Source organism: Balaenoptera physalus (assembly GCF_965194825.1).
Source record: "Balaenoptera physalus genome assembly, chromosome: 13".
Lineage (NCBI taxonomy): Eukaryota > Metazoa > Chordata > Mammalia > Artiodactyla > Balaenopteridae > Balaenoptera > Balaenoptera physalus.
The window spans coordinates 81,849,257-81,871,614 of NC_138892.1; positions in this window are offsets into that span (position 1 = coordinate 81,849,257).

The window sequence follows — 22,358 nt, forward strand, 5'->3', positions numbered from 1 at the left end:
TGAGTCCTAACCACTGGACTGCCAGGGAATTCCCTATTTTTAGTTTTTTGAGGAACCTCCATACTGTTTTCCATAGAGGCTGCACCAATTTCATTCCTAGCAGGTACAACGGTTTCCTTTTCTCCATATCCTCTCCAACATTTGTTATTTGTAGACTTTTTGACAGGTGTGAAGTATTACCTCATTGTTGTTTTGACTTGCATTTCTCTAATAATTAGTGGGTTGAGCATCTTTTCATGTGCCTCCTGACCATCTGTCTGTCTTCTTTGGAAAAATATTTATTCAGTTCTTCTGCTCACTTTTTGATTGTGTTGTTTGGTTTTTTGATATTGAGTAGTATGAGCTGTTTATGTATTTTGAATATTAACCCCTTATCAGTCATATCATTTGCAAATATTTTCTCCCATTCCATAGGTTGTCTTTTTGTTATGTCAATGGTTTCCTTTGCTGTTGCATAAGCTTTTAAATTAATTAGGTCCCATTTGTTTATTTTTGCTTTTATTTCTTTTGCCTTAGGAGACAGATCCTCCATTGATTCTTGGATTATAATTTTGCTGCTAGTGATTTTTGCATTAACTAGTATGTTTATATATGTAGTAGGTTTTTGGAATCCCCTAGTACAATCCCTAGCTATTCTGAACAAATCCAGGTCAATATATCTGCTAGTATGGCATACTATAAAAGTACTTAAAGTATGTTTCCTCTGAACACTGCTTTAGCAATATCACATATGTTTTGATATGTAATGTTTTCATTGTCACTATTTTCTAAATAGTTGTAATTCTATGAGGATTTTTCTCTTGGGCTCAAGAACTGTTTAACCTAAGATATTTTACTTCCAGATGGATGGAGGATTTTGTTTTCTTGTTACGCCTTCTAGTTTTATTGCATTGCTACTAGAGAAAGTTGTCTGTACTGTTTTATCTTTTTTAGAATTTATTGAGGTTTCCTTTTTAATTGGGAATATAAATAGGAGGTATATTCTCTATTTTCAGAATCACAGAATTTGATATCTATCAATTAATTTTACCTTATTAATTATGTTATTTAAGCCCACTATATCCTTCTTTTTTTTTTAATATGCTTTGTCTGTCATGGACTGAGGGGATGAATTAAAGTATCTTGCCACTAATGTGTTTCTGTTCATTTCTCTGTGTAGACTTTAACTTTTACTTTAAGGGGTATGTTTAAATTGATGCTATGTTATTTGTACATAGATATCTGTAAACACTCTCTCTCTAAATTGGGTCCTTTAGCATATGAAGTGCCCTTCTTCTTATTTAATGCTTTTTGTCCCAAACTCAGCCATATTTGAAATGAAGAGCATGACCACTTTTTTTGCATTAGCCTATTCAGGTTTGCCCACTTATCATTTTTTTCTTTTCATTTTCTATTCTTTTGATGGTTTTAAGTTTCTCATTCTTTACAGTGTTGAATTATTTTTGTTTTGTATCTAAATTTGACTTTTCCCCTTTTACTGGATGAGTTTAACTCATTTATAATTATCATAATTATTGATATGAAAGATATATTTAGTCATGGTTATGTCATGTTATTTTGTGTTATGATTCATGTTTTCAAGGTTAAAAAGTAATTTCCTGTGTGAGATTTTGCATGGTTTTTTGTTCAGTCTTCTGATGATTATGAATGTTTGTATTTTTATGTAATGTTTAATCTTCTTTCTTTAGACATTATAAATGCCCTATTCTGAACAATAATTAAATTAGTAGCTTTCCTCTTCCTTCTCCCCTTTCTCTCCACAACTTCCCAATTTTAGTTAATTATATTATCTTTCTTAATATTATCTTTCTGTTTAATAACAATTATCCCCACATTTGTTTTAGTTTTAGTCTTATTTATCTGCAGTCCTTATGCTATCTACCGTATACTTTCTAGTCATCTCTTTGATAAAATGTGTCCACTGGCAGATTATTCAAATGAGTTCATGGAAACAGTACCCCTAAAATCTTGTGTTTTCAAAATTGTTTGCCTTTATACCTAAGCAACAGTTTGACTGGTTATAGAATTCCTGGGTCACACCTCTTTCCTTGAGGATTTTGTCTGTATTGCTATATCTACAATGTCTTCTAGGAGTGAATATTGTGATGAAATACAAAGTCAGCCTAAGTTTTCCTAATTATAAGTAACTTATTTTCTTTAACTTTCAAAGAATACTTTATTTTTGAAATCTAATAATGTTATGAGGACATATATTGGTGTTGACCATGTGGAATCATTTTTTTTTTTTTAATTTATTTATTTTTATTTTTAGCTGTGTTGGGTCTTCGTTTCTGTGCGAGGGCCCTCCCCAGTTGCGGCAAGCGGGGGCCACTCCTCATCGCGGTGCGCAGGCCTCTCACCACTGCAGCTCTCCTGTTGTGGAGCACAGGCTTCCGACGCGCAGGCTCAGCAGCTGTGGCCCACGGGCCTATTTGCTCCGCGGCATGTGGGATCCTCCCAGACCAGGGCTTGAACCCGTGTCCCCTGCATTAGCAGGCAGACTCCCAACCACTGCGCCACCAGGGAAGCCCAATCATTTTTTAAATTAATATATGTCCTTTTACATTTTCAGACTCAAGTCTCCTTTCATTTCTGCAGTTTTTTCTTGAATTATTTTTTTCCTATTCCATTATTTTTTTCTTCTTTGCTTTCAAGATCTGGATTTATGTTTCTCATCAGTTCTGGAAAGTTCACAGTCATTATCTCTTTATATATTACTTCTATTCCTTTCTCATTTTTCTTTCTATTTGGAACTCTAACAATTGTTAGATCATATCATTCTATCTTCCATGTCCTTTAATCTTTCTTTCATATTTTCCTTTTTTGTTGTTGTTTCTCTTTCCTGCAGTTCTTCAGATATATCTTTTGGTTCACAAATTCTCACTTGAGTTATCTAATTTAGTTAATCTCTCCACTGAGGATTTTTTTTTTTCTGCCAACAATTATATTTTTTATTTCTGATTTCTTTTGAATTGTTTCCAAAATATTTCTGTTCATTCCTGAGTGTTTTCAGTTGAATGTTCACTTTTTAAATTGCATGCTTTATTTAACACACTTCCCATATATGTGTTTTATGTTATATGTATGTAATTATAACTCCAATACTTGAAATCTTTGGGAAATTTAAATCTGTTGTTTCTTGTTTCTGCTGACTCTCACTCATGGTTATTGCCTTCTTGTGTGTTTGGTAGTCCTGTTTGTGAGTTCATTGCTTGATCATAATATGTGGGAGTCTCTGAACCAAACTTGGAGAGCTCTCCTTCAGATAAGGTTTGCTTCTGTTTCTGTCAGTAACCAAGACCACTCAATCCTTCTTGGAGTTTGGGCTTAGAGTGTTCCAGGTTCAGTTTGTCCATACAGCTGCCATTCCAAGGTTTGATACCCACTACAATTGTATTGCTATAGGAATACTTCCTCAGGCCAACACTGTACTTTCTGGCTTCCTGCCCACCCAGGCAGCTTCCTGCTACTCTGGCTCTCTACTGTTTTTCAAGCCATCAGGAATTTGGATTATGACCCAGCATTCTGTGTGTGAGTTTGTTTGACCTTGACTTCTCCCCAGCCAATGGAGATAGGCCATTACAGGGATGTTTGCAATGTAAAGTCTCTCTTCTCCCTGACTGTCACAGATGCAGACTGTTTTCTGCAAAAACAACTTGTCCGTGTGATACATATGTTGCTACACTTTCTCTGCTTCTTGGAACTGTATGGGGTCTAGAGAAGCTCCTCCAAACAGCCTGTGAATCTCATTCCTGCCTCTGAAATGAAAGATTTAGGCTCTAACAAGAGATTTAAGTTATGTCCTTACCCTTCATGCAGTATATTTAGCTACTTAATCCTAACCCTGACCCATATCCAATCCCAAACCCTAAATCTAGCAAGATCTTTCTAAAATATGCACTCTTAACATCCTCCCATACTCAGCCCTTCTACTTTTTGTAATTTAGGGATTTGTCTCATAGTTTCTTCTGCTCATTCTTGTCACTTCTGAGTGATACTCCCCCAAAAAGGAAAAATTCTAACTTTACACCGCTGTCTTCAAATCTTAAGTCCCACTATATCTTTTGTGATAATTTCATTTTTGAAAGTACAAGATGCACTTTAAAAACTGTGTTTGGCAGTTTGTCTCCACTAACATTCAATTACCAGGTGCAACTCATCTTGGTTTAAAATATTTTCACAAGACTTTAACTTTTCGTGTGATTACTGTTGTGTGGACTTCAGTGTTTAAAAAAAAATGTTATCAAGGATTTTGAAAGTGTTTTACTAAAGCAAAAACATAATGATAAAAATAGTAATGTAAACATTAAAGTTCAGAATGTCATAAATGTAAAAAAATGAACAGGACTTCCATTTTTAGGTAAATCAAGAGGCAAATATAATAATTTCATACAAACAAGTGAAAAAGAAAAAATATAAACACAAGTATGAGAGTGGATATCTAAAAACTCACAATCCAGCTATTTTTTTCCTCACTGTATTATCTTCTGAGAAAGTTGGTCAAATTTTGGCATGAAGTTAATGCTTTCATCTCAATTTCTAACAAAACACTGTGGCTTCTGGTAACCCAATTAAATTTTTCATTACTAAAACAAAAAATATGGTACAAAATTAAATAATTATTTTGCTAAAGTCAGAAAGAGGCCCAAACTGCAGGTATTTTATACAAAGTTGCACGCCTTATACACTAAAACAGGTAGTTCTTACTGTTCTTGAAAGGTTTGTAAAAATCAGCTGCAAAGTTATTGAAAATACACTCAGAGAGAAAGCAAAACAAGCTATTGGCAAAATTCCATTGTCGTATTATTTATCATTGTGTAATGTCAATGCCATACAATGTGAAAGAGGAATTATCATCCTGTGTGTATCCTACCAAGTATTGTTTAGAGCTGGATGAAGCCACTAACCACTAGAAAATGAATCAGTTCTTGGCATATATGTGGTATATGAAGGAGAAGTGCTAAAGTAATTTTTGTTCTGCTCATTACTAAAATCCATTGCTTCAGGAGAAAATATTTTTATTTAGATTATCAGTATTTTGTAGGCTATAACATAGACTGGAGTAGTATGCTGGATTCAGTTCTGATGCTACACCAGCTAAATACATGTAACAATGCAAGGTGCACTTTAATGCCAATACATGCGTTGCTTTATGAAGAAGAACAGGTGGTCAATAATATGCCTACAGATCTTATTTAAAAGAAACTGTAAAAAACGTGAATAAACCAAAGGTTGGCCACTTGTCCAACTCCCCAGTGTGTCGTGTAAAGCCAGTCAGGCTTTTATCTGCATCACCAATGAAATATCTCTTATCAAAGTCGCCAAACATTTTTATCTTGTCAAATCTAATGATTAGTTCTCTGTCCAAATCATAGTTAATCTCTTAGCAATATTTGACCATTCTTTTTTCTTTGAAACATTTTTCTCTCTATGACACATTTTTTTCTCTAAGCCACAGTCTCCAAAATTCTTCATCACTGGCTGTTCCTTCTTAGTCTCCTTTCTAGTACCTACCTCTTTCTCTGCCTATCTTCTAAATATTAGCACACTCTAGAGCTGGGTCCATGATACTCTCCTCTTCTTTGTCTATACTCTTTCTCTATGTAATCTCAACCAGTCCCATGGCTTTAGGACAACAATATGGTATAGATTCCTATAGCCCTGCTTCCCTCACTAAATTCCAGATTCATTTATCCAATTGTTTGTCTTTTTTTTTTTTTTAAGAGCTTTTATTTATTTACTTATTTGGCCACATCATGTGGCATGCAGAATCTTAGTTCCCCGACCAGAGATCGAACCCATGCCCCCCTGCAGTGGAAGCACGGAGTCTTAACCACTGGACGGCCAGGGAAGTCCCTCCAATTGCTTTTTTGACTTCTCTGCTTGGGTATTGAAAAAGCTACTCAAAATTAACATATCCTGAAGATAATTTTGTTTCTCCCCCCCAAACCTTGCTCTTTCTGCATTCATTGCTGTCTCAGTTATGGCACCACCATCCACCCTTTTGCTTCATCCAAAAACCCATGAGACATTCCAAATGGTGTTCCTGATTTGTCTCTTGTTCCACTACAACTTGCTCTCCACACACAGTATCCAAAGTGATCATTTCTTATTTATACTTTTAAATCTATGAAATACAGTCTACATACAGAAGAGTATATACAATACGTTATAAAGTAAATGTCCATGTATCTACACACAGCTTTAGAAATTGAACACTATATTCAAAAGAATTATGTTGAACTCTCTACCTCCCACTATATACAAAAATTAACTTAAGATGTACCAAAGATCTGAATATATGAGCTACAACTGTAAAACTCTTTGAAGAAAATATAGGGATAAATCTTTGTGTCTGTGGATTAAAATATGACACCCAAAGTATAAGCAACCAAAGGAAAAATATATATAAATTGAACTTCATCATAATTAAAAACTTTTGTGCTTCATAGAAATGGAAGTTCTATGCTTCATAAGGCTACTTCCTACTCATATCTCCTCCCTCCTGTTGAGATAACCACAGTACTTATTTATTTGTGTTTTGGATCATTCTGTTGCTTTACTTCAGTTTTACCATATATATATAAGTACAATATAGTTTAGTTTTATCAATCTTGAAATTACATAAATGGAATCCAACTGTATATGTTCTTTTGTGACTTGCTTCTTTTTTCTCAGTATTATGTTCGTAAGCTCCATCCATCCTGATGGATATAGCTGTAGCTCTGTATAAAATTTTATAATATAACATACCATAATTAATACCATTAGATTATACTAGTCATGGACTTTGGGATGTTTTCAGTTATTAACAGTGCTACAATGAACATTCTGATACATGTCTCCTGGTACTTATGTTTCTCTAAGATCTTTATCTACGAGACTGTAGATATTGCACTGTCTAATAAACATGAAGGTATGCATCCTCATTTTTCCAAAATAGTTACACCAATTTAATACTCTGACAACTAGTAGAGGGTGAGTTTGCATTGATATTGTCAATGTTTTGGTAATGTCACATTTTTTCCCACTTTTACCAAGCTAGTGGCTTATACAGTTATGTTATTGCAGTTTTTTTGGGAGGGGGTTGTGGCTAATAAAGAGCCGGCCTTTATTTGCCTCAGAGATCTCCAGGCATAAGTCTCCTCACATAAATTAGGTCTGAACCATTTGACCAAAGGTTAAGGTAAGAGGGGGCTTATAATTAGACACAGAACGGGCCAAGCATCTGAGTAACTGAATGTGCGTGTTTCTGAGAGAAGCAGTCTCCAAACTAACCAGAAATGACTATCAAGTCTTCTCTTGTTTGGAGTTTTTGCCTTACTATTTCTCTCTTCCTTTGTTATAGACAATCAGTAGCTTAATGCGCAGGGAGAATTGCAGGCATGGAAGCTTTGTATGCTTTTATGACGGAGCCCAGCCCTCTACTGGGAGTCTATTTGAGATGATTCCAGAGCAACTAGCTGAATGGAGCAGATTTGATTGTTATAATGAGTAGAGCAGAACTATCCAGAAAACTGTCCTTTACATCACATCTCCCCCTTTGGAGTTTTTTCAGTGTTAGTGGAGGTCGTTGTCTTTGAGACTCAGCTTCTTGAAACCTTGAAGAGCATACATCCCACCCCGGATTTGATAGACTCTTGTCCTTTACCCTGCTCCAGTATTGAGCTCTAGGCCCTGGGCAAGATCTCAGAAGGAGAAGAGCTGACCATGTCCTATATCGACTTCCTTAACGTCAGCTAAGAATGCAAGAAGCAACTGAAGAAGCAGTACTACTTTGACTGCACGTGTCAGCGCTGCCAGAAAGGGCTGAAGGACAACCTCTTCCTGGGTGTGAAAGACGACCCGAAGGTACAGGCAGCCCCACTACTGGGGTGCTTCTGGACATCTTCCCCAAGAGCCAGGCAAAGGCAGATTCCACAGCTAACCAAGGTACCGCCGCCCTTATGGGTGGTGGACAGAGCACTGCAGATGAGTCCCAGCTAGCGTCCTGGTACCACTGCTTGCCAGGTGTTTGAGTTTGGGGAAGTTACTCTGTTTTCTCATTTGTAGAATAGGAATGATGGCCCCCACTACAAGGGGTTGTTACGAGGATTAAACAAGATGATATATGTAAAAGGAGTGGCATAGAGAGTAGACACTCAGTAAATTTAAGTTCCTCTTCTTGTCCCTTTGCAGGTTAAGTGATGCTGAGAATTTCATATAAAGAGACAAGATGGGCAAAGAGATTTGTTGTCTGGTTATCACAAAGATAGTCCTAGTCCCGTGGAAATGGGCAATGTGGAGATCGGGCAATGTTTAGATTGCTTAATATGCTTAACTCCTGAGTAGCTGTTGCTTAATTGATGGTGAGGCCACTGAGCATTGGAAGTCTTACCAAGGGGGATGTCAGGGGCTCTGCTGAGTTGGGAGAGAGCTAGGCTGCCAGGTGTCAGAGTAGCCGATTAAAGCAGCAAGCCTTTAATCACTTCCTATGATGGTAAAGCAGGAGGCTGAGACTAGAGCAGGTGCCGACTCCTCCTGGTCCATTTTTCCCCCATGGGAAGGCACACAGGTAGAGGGTCAGATGGATCAGCAGAGATGTGAGGGTCAGCTCACTGCGGAGGGACCCAGAACAAAAGGCTCCAGCAGTTTTAGGGACCCTGAGGAGCGTGTGTTGGGGAGGAAGGTGGGGGAAGGGTGAGGAGTGGAAAAGTACTGGGTACAGAGTCAGAGTGGGGAAAAGTGTCTTCAAATCTCTCCCAACCCTCCCTTCACAATAAGCAGGCCTTAGTAGAGCCTCCTGAAAAAGACCTCAAGACCTCAGATAATCAACTATATTTCAATTAAAAAAAGAGAGAGAGAGACTTAGGAATGAAGGCACCTGGGCCAGGAATGCAAATATGCAAAGAGCATGACCTGCCAGGGGGACCTGAGTCCTTGGCTGCATCTCCCTTCACAGACTGCGGTGCACTGGCCCTGCACCAAATCCCTTGTGGGGAGGGCAGCTTTCCCCCCACCCATGAGGCCTGCCAGGTAGAGCCTTTGTAATTGCCTATGGCCAGGTCTGAAAAATCACACATAGGTTTTTAACCGGGAGCCATTCTCCTCGGGGAGGCTAGCCCTGCACTTCTATATAATTCACAGTTCACCAGAGCATTTAAGATACAAATATACTTCTGAATTAACTTCTGCATCCTAAGTGTGGGCAGAAACTTGTCTCTGGTTAGAGCAAAGGCTACAAGCAAAACTGACTTCTAGGTTCAGATGGTGGGACCCCTCTCAGTAACTTCATTACCCAGTAGTGTCAGTGCTACTGTCCAGATAACTCTATTCCCCCACTTGATTCACGTCTCTTTCATTTTCTGGCTATTCGAGGCTTCTTTTGCCACTAACTTATTTTTATTCTTAATATATAATATTTTTTACCCTTTGGCCAAGCAGTTCTAAGAATTTACCCTGCAGATATACTTGCATATGTGCACAAAGATATATGTATAAAGAGAGTACATTATGGCATTGTAGGGAACAACAAAATATTGAAAAAAAAACTAAATAACCACCAATAGGGAAATATTTAAGTTAAGAAAATAAACTAATGAGGTAGATCTTTGTGTAGAGACATGGAATGAGCTCTATTTCTTTTTTTTTCCATTTATATAATTTTTTTTAATTGAAGTATAGTTGATTTACAGTGTTGTGTTAGTTTCTGGTATACAGCAAAGTGACTCAGTTATAAGTAAATATATATATTCTTCTTCATATTCTTTTCCATGATGATTTATTACAGAATATTGAATATAGTTCCCTGTGCTATACAGTAGGACCTTGTTGTTTATCATTCTACATGTAATAATTTGCATCTGCTAGTCTCAAACTCCCAATACCTCCTTCTCCCTTGGCAACCACAGGTCTCTTCTCTATGTCTGTGAGTCTGTTTCTGTTTTGTAGATAAGTTCATTTGTGTCATATTTTAAATTCCACATGTAAGTGGTATCATACGGTATTTGTCTTTCTCTTTCTGACTTACTTTGCTTAGTATGATAATCTCTAGGTCCATCCATGTAGCTGCAAATGGCATTATTTCATTCTTTTTTATGGCTAATATTCCATTGTATATATGTACCACATCTTCTTTATCCATTCCTCTGTCAATGGACATTTAGATTGTTTCCATGTCTTGGCTAATATAAATAGTTGAGTTCTATTTATTAAGGGAAAAGAGTTAAGGGGCTGAACATTGACATATGAATACGTTTCCTAGGGCTGCCATAACACAGTACCCCAAACTGAGTGGCTTACAATAGAAATGTATTGTTTCTCAGTTCTGGAGGCTAAAATCTGAAATCAAGGTCTTGGCAGGGCTGGTTCCTTTTGAGGGCTGTGAAAGAAGGATCTGTTCTAGGCCTCTTTCTTTGGCTTGTAGCTGGCCCTGGGCCTTTTCACATGGTCTTCCCCTCATGTGTGTAGCTTTCTCTTCACCTGGCATTCTTTTTTTTTTTTTTAACATCTTTATTGGAGTATAATTGCTTTACAATGGTGTGTTAGTTTCTGCTGTATAACAAAGTGAGTCAGCTATACACATACGTATATCCTGATATCCCTTCCCTCTTGCGTCTCCCTCCCACCCTCCTTATCCCACCCCTATAGGTGGTCACAAAGCACCGAGCTGATCTCCCTGTGCCATGCAGCTGCTTCCCACTAGCTATCTATTTTACATTTGGTAGTGTATATGTCAATGCTACTCTCTCAGTTCATCCCAGCTTAGCCTTCCCCCTCCCTGTGTCCTCAAGTCCATTCTCTACATCTGTGTCTTTATTGCTGTCCTGCCTCTAGGTTCATCAGAACCTTTTTTTTTTTTTTTTAGATTCCATATATATGTGTTAGCATATGGCATTTGTTTTTCTCTTTCTGACTTCACTCTATATGACAGATTCTAGGTCCATCCACCTCACTACAAATAACTCAATTTCGTTTCTTTTTATGGCTGAGTAATATTCCATTGTATATATGTGTCACATCTTCTTTATCCATTCATCTGTCAATCGACACTTAGGTTGCTTCCATGTCCTGTTACTGTAAATAGTGCTGCAGTGAACATTGTGGTACATGACTCTTTTTCAATTATGGTTTTTTCAGGATATATGCCCAGTAGTGGGATTGCTAGGTTGTATGGTAGTTCTATTTTTAGTTTTTTAAGGAACCTCCATACTGTTCTCCATAGTGGCTGTATCAATTTACATTCCTACCAGCAGTGCAAGAGGGTTCGCTTTTCTCCACACCCTCTCCAGCATTTATTGTTTGTAGATTTTTTGATGAAGGTCATTCAGACTGGTGTGAGGTGATACCTCATTGTAGTTTTGATTTGCATTTCTCTAACGATTAGTGATGTTGAGCATCCTTCATGTGTTTGTTGGCAATCTGTATATCTTCTTTGGAGAAATGTCTATTTAGGTCTTCTGCCCATTTTTGGATTGGGTTGTTTGTTTTTTTGATATTGAGCTGCATGAGCTGCTTGTATATTTTGGAGATTAATCCTTTGTCCATTGTTTCGTTTGCAAATATTTTCTCCCATCCTGAGGGTTGTCTTTTCGTCTTGTTTATGGTTTCCTTTGCTGTGCAAAAGCTTTTAAGTTTCATTAGGTCTCATTTGTTTATTTTTGTTTTTATTTCCATTTCTCTAGGAGGTGGGTCAAAAGGATCTTGCTGTAAATGGGGCTTTCATTAAGATAGGCCTAGAAGGTACTGCGTCTTGCTATGGGAGTGTCTAGATCTTTCAGGATGTCCACAAGATCAAAATATATCATAATAATGTTTAAGTCATTTTTCACTCTTGTTCTCTGATGAGTATGCAGGGGAGTTTTCCAGAGGCTACATGACATGTAAGCGTATTAAAGTCAGAAGCAGTTTGAGAATCCAGCTGTTTCTATTAAACCAGATATTAAAGAGATTTGCAAAATGCAAAAAAAAAAAAAAAAAAAAGGATCTTGCTGTGATTTATGCCAAAGAGTGTTCTTCCTATGTTTTCCTCCAAGAGTTTTATAGTGTCTAGATTTACATTTAGGTCTTTAATCCATTTTGAATTTATTTTTGTGTATAGTGTTAGGGAGTGTTCTAATTTCATTCTTTTACATGTAGCTGTCCAGTTTTCCCAGCACCACTTACTGAAGAGGCTGTCTTGTCTCCATTGTATACTCTTGCCTCCTTTATCAAAGATAAGATGACCATAGGTGCGTGGGTTTATCTCTGGGCTATCTATCCTTTTCCATTGGTCTATATTTCTGTTTTTGTGCCAGTACCATACTGTCTTGATTACTGTAGCTTTGTAGTATAGTCTGAAGTCTGGGAGCCTGAGTCCTCCAGCTCCGTTTTTCTTTCTCCAGATTTTTTTGGCTATTCGGGGTCTTTCGTGTTTCCATACAAATTGTGCAATTTTTTCTTCTAGTTCTGTGAAAAATGCCATTGGTAGTTTGATAGGGATTGCATTGAATCTGTAGATTGCTTTGGGTAGAATAGTCTTTTTCACAATGTTGTTTCTTCCAGTCCAAGAACATGGTATTCTTCCAGTCCAAGAACAAACATCTGTTTGTTTCATCTTTAATTTCTTTCATCAGTGTCTTATAGTTTTCTGCATACAGGTCTTTTGTCTCCTTAGGTAGGTTTATTCCTAGGTATTTTATTCTTTTTGTTGCAATGGTAAATGGGAGTGTTTCCTTAATTTCTCTTACAGATTTTTCATCATTAGTGTATAGGAATGCAAGAGGTTTCTGTGCATTAATTTTGTATTCTGCTACTATACCAGATTCATTGATTAGCTCTAGTAGTTTTCTGGTAGCCTCTTTAGGATTCTCTATGTATAGTATCATGTCATCTGCAAACAGTGACAGTTTTACTTCTTTCCAATTTTGATTCCTTTTATTTCTTTTTCTTCTCTGATTGCTGTGGCTAAAGCTTCCAAAACTATGTTGAATAATAGTGGTAAGAGTGGGCAACCTTGTCTTGTTCCTGATCCTAGAGGAAATGGTTTCAGTTTTTCACCGTTGAAAACAATGTTGGCTGTGGGTTTCTCATATATGGCCTTTATTATGTTGAGGTAAGTGTCCTCTATGCCTACTTTCTGGAGAGTTTTTATCACTAATGGGTGTTGAATTTTGTCAAAAGCTTTTTCTGCATCTACTGAGATTATCATATGGTTCTTATCCTTCAATTTGTTAATATGGTGTATCACATTGATTTGTGTATATTGAAGAATCCTTGCATTCCTGGGATAAACCCCACTTGATCATGGTGTATGATTCTTTTAATGTGCTGTTGGATTCTGTTTGTTAGTATTTTGTTGAGGATTTTTGCATCTATGTTCATCAGAGATATTGGCCTGTAGTTTTCTTTTTTTGTAGTATCTTTGTCTGGTTTGGGTATCAGGGTGATGGTGGCCTCATAGAATGAATTTGGGAGTGTTCCTTCCTCTGCAATATTTTGGAAGAGTTTGAGAATGATGGGTGTTAGCTCTTCTCTAAATATTTGATAGAATTCACCTGCGACACCATCTGGTCCTGGACTTTTGTTTGTTGGAAGATTTTTAATCACAGTTTCAATTTCATTACTTGTGATTGGTCTGTTCATATTTTCTATTTCTTCCAGGTTCAGTCTTGGAAGGTTATACCTTTCTAAGAATTTGTCCATTTCTTCCAGGTTGTCCATTTTATTGGCATATAGTTGCTTGTAGTAATCTCTCATGATCCTTTGTATTTCTGCAGTGTCAGTTTTTACTTCTCCTTTTTCATTTCCAATTCTATTGATTTGAGTCTTCTCCCTTTTTTTCTTGGTGAGTCTGGCTAATGGTTTATCAATTTTGTTTATCTTCTCAAAGGACCAGCATTTAGTTTTATTGATCTTTGTTATTGTTTCCTTCATTTCTTTTTCATTTATTTCTGATCTGATCTTTATGATTTCTTTCCTTCTGCTAACTTTGGGGTTTTCTTGTTCTTCTTTCTCTAATTGCTTTAGGTGTAAGTTTAGGTTGTTTATTTGAGTTTTTTCTTGTTTCTTGAGGTAGGATTGTATTGCTATAAACCTCCCTCTTAGAACTGCTTTTGCTGCATCCCATAGGTTTTGGGTCATCATGTTTTCATTGTCATTTGTTTCTAGGTATTTTTTGATTTCCTCTTTGATTTCTTCAGTGATCTCCTTGTTTTTTAGTAGCATATTGTTTAGCCTCCATGTGTTTGTATTTTTAACAGTTTTTTTCCTGTAATTGATATCTAGTCTCATAGCATTGTGGTCGGAAAAATACTTGAGATGATTTCAAGTTTCTTAAATTTACCAGGGCTTGATTTGTGACCCAAGATATGATCTATCCTGGAGAATGTTCCATGAACACTTGAGAAGAAAGTGTATTCTGTTGTTTTTGGATGGAATGTCCTATAAATATCAATTAAGTCCATCTTGTTTAATGTGTCATTTAAAGCTTGTGTTTCCTTATTTATTTTCATCTTGGATGATCTGTCCATTGGTGAAAGTTGGGTGTTAAAGTCCCCTACTATGATTGTGTTACTGTCGATTTCCCCTTTTATGGCTGTTAGCAATTGCCTTATGTATTGAGGTGCTCCTATGTTGGGTGCATAAATATTTACCATTGTTATATCTTATTCTTGGATTGATCCCTTGATCATTATTAGTGTCCTTCTTTATCTCTTGTAATAGTCTTTAATTTAAAGCCTATTTTGTCTGATATGAGAATTGCTACTCCAGCTTTTTTTTGATTTCTATTTGCATGGAGTATCTTTTTCCATCCCCTCACTATCAGTCTGTATGTGTCCCTAGGTCTGAAGTGGGTCTCTTGTAGACAGCATATGTACGGGTCTTATTTTATTTATTTATTTATTTTTGGCTGTGTTCGGTGTTTGTTGCTGTGCACACGCTTTCTCTAGTTGCAGCGAGTGGTGGCTACTCTTTGTTGTGGTGCGTGAGCTTCTCATTGTGGTGGCTTCTCTTGTTGTGGAACACGGGCTCTTGGCGTGCGGCCTTCACTAGTTGTGGCACACGGGTTTAGTTGCTCCACAGCATGTGGGATCTTCCCGGACCAGGGCCGAACCTGTGTCCCCTGCGTTGGCAGGCAGACTCTTAACCACTGTGCCACCAGGGAGTCCCCATGTCTTGTTTTTGTATCCATTCAGCCAGTCTATGTCTTTTGGTTGGAACATTTAATCCATTTACATTTAAGGTAATTATCGATATGTATGTTCCTATTACCATCTTCTTAATTGTTTTGGGTTTATTATTGTAGGTCTTTTCCTTCTCTTGTGTTTCCTGCTTAGAGAAGTTCCTCTAGCATTTGTTGTATAGCTGGTTTGGTGGTGCTGAATTCTCTTAACTTTTGCTTCTCTATAAAGGTTTTAATTTTTCCGTGGAATCTGAATGAGATCCTTACTGGGTAGAGTAATCTTGGTTGTAGGTTTTTCCCTTTCATTACTTTAAATATGCCCTGCCACTCTCTTCTGGCTTTCAGAGTTTCTGCTGAAAAATCAGCTGTTAACCTTGTGGATATTCTGTTGTATGTTATTTGTTGCTTTTCCCTTCCTGCTTTTAATATTTTTTCTTTGTATTTAATTTTTGATAGTTTGATTAATATGTGTATTGGTGTGTTTCTCTTTGGGTTTATCCTATATGGTACTCTCTGTGTCACTTGAGTGACTATTTCCTTTCCCATGTTAGGGAAGTTTTCGATTATAATGTCTTCAAATATTTTTTCAGACCCTTTCTTTTTCTCTTCTTCTTCTGGGACCCCTATAATTCGAATGTTGGTATGTTTAATGTTGTTCCAGAGGTCTCTGATACTGTCCTCAATTCTTTTCATTCTTCTTTCTTTATTCTGTTCCCTGGCATTTATTTCCACCATTTTATCTTCCAGCTCACTTATCCGTTTTTCTGCCTCAGTTATTCTGTTATTGATTCCTTCTAGAGTATTTTTAATTTGAGTAATTGTGTTGTTCATCACTGTTTGTTTGCTCTTTAGTTCTTCTAGATCCTTCTTAAATGTTTCTTGTATTTTCTTCTTTCTGTTTCCGAGATTTTGGATCATCTTTACTATCATTACTCTGAATTCATTTTCAGGTAGTTTGCCTATTTTGTCTTCATTTATTTGGTTTGTAGGTTTTTACCTTGCTCCTTCGTCAGTAAGATATTTTTTGTCGTTTCTTTTATTTATTTATTTATTTTTGATGGGTGGTGCTGTATTCCTGTCTTACTGGTTGTTTGGCCTGAGTCATCCAGCCCTGGAGTTTGCAGGCAGTTAGATAGAGCTGGGTCTTGGTGCTGAGATGAGGACCTCTGGGAGGTCTCACTCTGATTAATATTCCCTGGGGTTTGAGGTTCTCTGTTAGTCCAGTGGTTTGGATTTGGAGGTCCCACCACAGGAGCTCAGGCCTTACCTCCAGCCTGGGAACCAAGATCCCACAAGCTTTGTGGCATGGTAAAAAAATAAAACAATAAAAAGGGCTTCCCTGGTGGCTCAGTGGTTAAAAATCCACCTGCCAATGAAGGGGACACAGGTTCGAGCCCTGGTCAGGGAAGATCCCACATGCCATGGAGTAACTAAGCCTGTGTGCCACAATTACTGAGCCTGTGCTCTAGAGTCTGTGAGCCACAACTACTGAGCCCACGTGCCACAACTACTGAAGCCCACGTGCCTAGAGCCTGTGCTCCACAACAAGAGAAGCCACCTCAATGAGAAGCCTGTGCACTGCAATGAAGAGTAGCCCCTGCTCCCTGCAACTAGAGAAAGCCTATGCACAGCAACAAAGACCCAATGCAGCCAAAAATAGATAAGTAAATAAATTTTAAAAATTATTTGAATAAAAATGGTTAAGATGGTCAATTTAATGTTATAAAAAAAGGAAGAAAGAAAGAAAAAAAGGAGCAGTACAATATCAAATAACAAAATTAAATTAGAAAGATAAAAAAATTTTTGGAAAAATAAAAGCATAATTGAAACAACTGCAACAAGGTAAAATAAAACCACAGCAGAAAAAAGAAAAAAAAAAGGGTGGGGGCAACAAGCCAAAAGGAGAGATCACTAACAAAGTATAAACAATAAAATAAAATTAGAAAAATAAAAGCTTCATTTGGAAAAATAGAAATATAAAAGAATCAACAACAATGAATCAACAAGGTAAAACAGAACCCCGATCTAACAGAGGAAGAAAGAAGAAAAAAAAAAGGCCTTTGCTATGGGGGCGGAGTTTAGTTGGGTGGTGGAACTTAGGCAGGGGCGGGGTTTAGGTGGGGCAGGACCTAGGCGGGTGGGGGGGTGATGTTTGAGCGTGGGGGGGGGGCCTAGGCAGGGCAACGTTCAAGCATGGGGTGGGGCCTCTGCTTAGGACCTGTGCAGAAGGGGAGAGGCAGCATGTGGAAAGGAGGGCCTCTGTAGTGTGGAGTTCCGGAGTTTGGAGGTAGGGCCCTGCGTGAGGGTGTGTGGGTGGGGTTTAGGCCCAGCTCTGTTGGAGGGGCTCTCCGAGTGTAGAGGTAGAGCCCTGGGTGGGGGTGTATGGGGGGGCTTGGGCTCTGTGCGGCAGAAGGGAGGCTCCGAGGGCAGAGGATTAGGCCTGGGAGCTCAACAGGCTCCCTGGTGCCTAAGTGGACAGGGAAGGCGCTGGCCCCGCTCTGTTCTGTTCCTTCGCACCCCTCCCCCACCATCTCCCCCAGGGTCTCCTCCTTCCCCACTGGACCTCTAACCGTGGGTGGATCCCTCTGGGTGTAGGAACTCCTCCCCTCCCCCAGCTGCCTTTCAGGGGTGCCGTCCCAGAGGCCCAGCCTTTACTTTTGCTCCCCCTTCCCTCCCTTAGGACCCACCTGGCTGGAGGGGGCCTAGGTGGACAGAGGATCAGGCCCAGGATCTCAGCAGGTTTCTGGGGATCCAAGTGGACAGGGGAAACCTGACCACGCTCCCTTTTGATCCTCTGTCCTCCCAATGGTTTCCCATTTTCCCGCCTTCTGGGGTGGGATCCCTTCCCCTCCCCAAGCCGCCCCTCAGGGGTGCCAGTCCCGTCCCACCTCCAGTTCTCCTCCCCTTTCACTCCCCCCACACCTCACATCCTACCCGGTCGCTGGAGTTTCCTCCCATCCCCTTAGGTGTCTATGGTCCCCCACAGGTGCCTGGTAGATGCCCTAGTTGTGAGGAGATGCTAATTCCATGTCCTCCTACTACACCATCTTGACTCTGCCCCCATTATTGCAGTTTTAATACGTATTTCCCTGGTTAATTAATAAGATAGAACATTTTTCATGTCTTTATTGACTATCTGCATTTTCTCTTTTGGAGAACTGCTTACTCAAGTACTTTGCAAATTTTCTAATTGTGTTCTTTTTCTTTTATCATACTGATTTGTAGGAGTACTTTTAATACTCTAGGTACTAGTCTTCTTCAGTTATTTGTTTTGCAGATACTCTTCCCAAATTTATGGCTCCAAATTGATCTGTTAAAAATGCCTATCAGATCTAGTCATATCCTTGTAAAGTATATAATTTAATAGATTTTAATATATTCAGAGTTGTGCAACCATCACCGCAGTCAATTTTGGAACATCTTTATCCCCCTCAAAAGAAACCCTGTACCCATAAGCAGAGCATTTGCTCTTTACACGTGAATGCTAGTCTCCAGGTTTCATAAGACTGACAACTTCTTGACAAGTCTCAAGTAAAACATTACCATCTCTAGGGAGACCAACTTACTGCCCCTTTTAATTATTCCCTGACTCTCTGTGGATGACAGTGTTTGTTGCTTACACTAATTCCCTGTGCCCTCCTCTTCTCTTTTAACAGAACCCTGATTTTGTTCAAGTGGCCATATGCTACAGGGGCAGTCAGACCCATCCCCAACCCAAGAGATAAAGCACGACTGATCTAAGCCAAAGGTGATGTCTCATTTCCCTTGGCAATGATTAGTTTAGTCATGGTATGTGCTATAATACAAGGGTACTTCTGGGGGTTCTTCTAGGCAAATATTTTGTGCTCTTAGAAAGGGAGATGTGAGAAAACACAGTTCCATTTTCCCTGCCTCCAGACACCTTAGCTTGAGAATATATTGCTTAGACCCACAGAACCATCTTACAAGCATGAGAGGAAAACTCAAGAGAATCACAGAGATACTGAGCTGGAGTCACAATGCCATCGAGCCACTGAGTAACCAGCCCTGGAACCATCCTACTTTGACTTTTCATGTGAGATAAAAACCTTAAAGTTAAAGCATTTTGCATTGGGTTTTCAGCCACATCTATCCTACCTCATAATCTATTACATCGCCCTCTTTTGTTTTCCTCTTAGCACTTAGTTTCTGTAATATTTTGTTTATTGCTTGTCTCCATCAATTAGAATGAAAGCTCCTTGAGATCAGGGTCCTTCTCTTGTTTGCCACTGTACCTGAAGCATCTTAGGTAGTACCTGGTATCTAGTCAATAACCAGTAATTATTAGTTGAAAATGGATGAATGAACAACACCTTTATTTCTCTCTTTCCCTTACTTCTAGTCCTTCAGCAACTCTATTGGTTCAATCTTCAAAATATAACCAATTTTGACTACTCTGACCATCCCTGGGGCTGTCATCAGTGCATGTCCAGGTGGGAAGTGTTGTCTCACCCTCCTGTTCACCTGGTAAACTCCCCACTCTTCCTATTTTCACTGACTCTACTTTTGCCAAGGTACACACAGGGCATTGGCTGCCCGTATGAACCCACAGTCTAGTGGGGGAAGTGGGAGAGGGGTACTGACACAGATCTTTTCTGTGTGAGATATGAGGAATGCAGAGGTGGGTATGGTGTTCTGGGCGGGTGGAGAACTGCAGTCCCCACTCCAGTTGCACAGAAGACTAGGCAAGAAGAAAGGAGCCCCTCCTCTGTGCTCTGTGTGGGGGTAGGGGTGGGGCTTAGGATTAGGGTCAGGAACATTTCTGTTTCCTTTGTGTATATGAGGAGAGGCCAGGCAAACCCTTGCACCTGTTCTTCCCCTCAAATAATATTCAAGACAAAAATAATCCCTCAGTCCAGAGTGAGTATATCTTGTCATACAAATAATTAAGTGGGAAGGCCCAACCAGCTCCATTTGACAGACAGAAAAACTGAGACTCATCAAGAGGCCATTTCCCCAGGGTTGTGCATCTCTTCTGCAGTAAGGCCACAAGCAGACCATAGGCCTTTTCATTCAAGAGCAATTCACATTACAGCTCGCTGAGCACCCAGCCCAGAGGCTCCCCAGAGCAGGGGCTCAACACCTAGGTGTTTCTGACCCTTTCTGGACTCTTCTGAGAGGCCCTCCTGTTAGAGATGGGGAACCTGAGAGGAAAAGTGACTTGGCAAGGAATAACAGAGCAGACAGGCTGACCTGCCCCAGGAGCTCTGATTCTAATCATAAGAGTGGCCAATATTTATGGAGTACTCCTGGGTGGTAAATCCTATTCCAAGCGCATTACACATGATATCTTTTTTCATCCAACAGCAACCCCGCAAATTTATACACCTCAAGCTCACAATCCCTAATCTGTAATTCGGAAACAAAAAACCTCTGAAAACCAACAGACTTTTCCTATATTTGCTGCCCAAACTCTTCTGGTGGCAAGATTTGTCTCAAACAGACGTGAGGCTATTTCAATTATTTATAATTTTTTATATCTTTTATTTATTAATTTTAAAGATCAGGGAAAAGCATGAATAGCCATACCTTTATTCGTTTTCTATTGCTGTGTAATGATATTACTACAAAGTTAGTGATTTAAACCAACACATATTAACGGTCTCTAAGTTTCTGTTGGTCAGGAGTCTGAGTGTGGCTTAGCTGGGTCCTCTGCTTAGGGTCTCAGCAGGCTTCAATCAAGGTGCCAGCTGGGACTGCAGTCTCTTCTGAATTCAGATGGGGAAGGATCCACTTCCAAGCTCACTTGTGTTATTGGCAGAATGCATACCTTGAGTTAGTAGAACTGAGGGCTTCAGTTCAGGTGTTTTTTTTGTTTGTTTGTTTGTTTTTCTGCCTGTCAGCCAGAGATTGCCTACATCCTGATTGTGTGGGGTCCCCTAATGTCATCACATGCTTCCTCAAAGCCGGGAAGAAGTGGGGCGAGGGGAGGCGGAGACTGAGACTCCAGCAAGATGAGTGCTGCAATCCTATATAACATAATCACATATGTCTAATCATATACATCCTATTACCTTTGCCTTATTCTTTCAGTCAGAAGAAAGTTACAGGTCCTGCCCAACACTTGAAGGGACAAGATCACATACCACCAGGAGGTGGAGATTGTGGGGCCGGCCATCTTAAGAGTCAGTCCACCATAATTTTGATATCTTTCAATGCAGAAACGTTAATGTTTTGATTATGCCCTAGACCCCCATGGGGGTGTCTCATAATATCTGGTATATGTACCATGACATCTTTCTAAAATCCTGAAAGTTTTGAATTCTGAGACATACTTGTCCTCATGGGTTTTAGGTATGGTACTATATTACTATTGCCATTTTACAAGTGAAGAAATTGAATTACTTAGGAGTCAAGTGACTCAGTCTAAGGAAAACTCACTTCTGTGTTTTTCTCCTCTACTCTCAATACTGTGGTACTCCAAGGACAAAGAACAAGATAAACTCAAAGGCCAACATCGCAGGGACAGAGAGTTACCAGACTCTTATCACTCTGTCACATAGTGACCATTACAATATCCCTGAGCCCTCCCAAGCAGCATGCCCTGCTCCTTTCCCATCCCATATAAGGAAAGGTATTTGTCCTGTTCTTCTCCCGCTCTGCACACTGGAAGTATGCATACCCTGCCCAATCAGCAGGTGAGTCGCATGTTCCTTTGTTCCCTGGCTATAAAAACAGGCCAGTAACCGTTGCTTGGGGTCGGCTCTCCTGGATTATCAGGAAGTCGGCCCGCTGTTCTGGCAGTGACCCTTCCCTTTAATAAATTCTATCTTCTTTATATTCTGCCTTGTGTCTGGAAATTCTTTTCCAACCCACATTTGGACCACGATAAATACTACACTACTACACTACTTCACTTCTGACCCCAGCTGTGTAGGTTTTCCACACATCAAGCAGTTCTGCAATTCCAGCTGGGTGTCCTACAATTAAACTGAATTCTGACACTACCTGGAGATAGCATCAGATCCCATAGGTTAAGGATTCAGTCCCACAAGACTGCCTTCCCACCAGTTGCCAATTGCAAGTCCAGGTTGTCACCTGGGCTTCTGACCTTCTAGCTATAAATTGGAGGTTCCCCTCCCTGGGTTCAATTATACTTGCTAAAGTGGCTCATAGAACTCTGGAAAATATTTTACATACTACCTGTTTATTATGAAAGGATATAACTCAGGAACAGCCAATGGAAGAGATATATAGA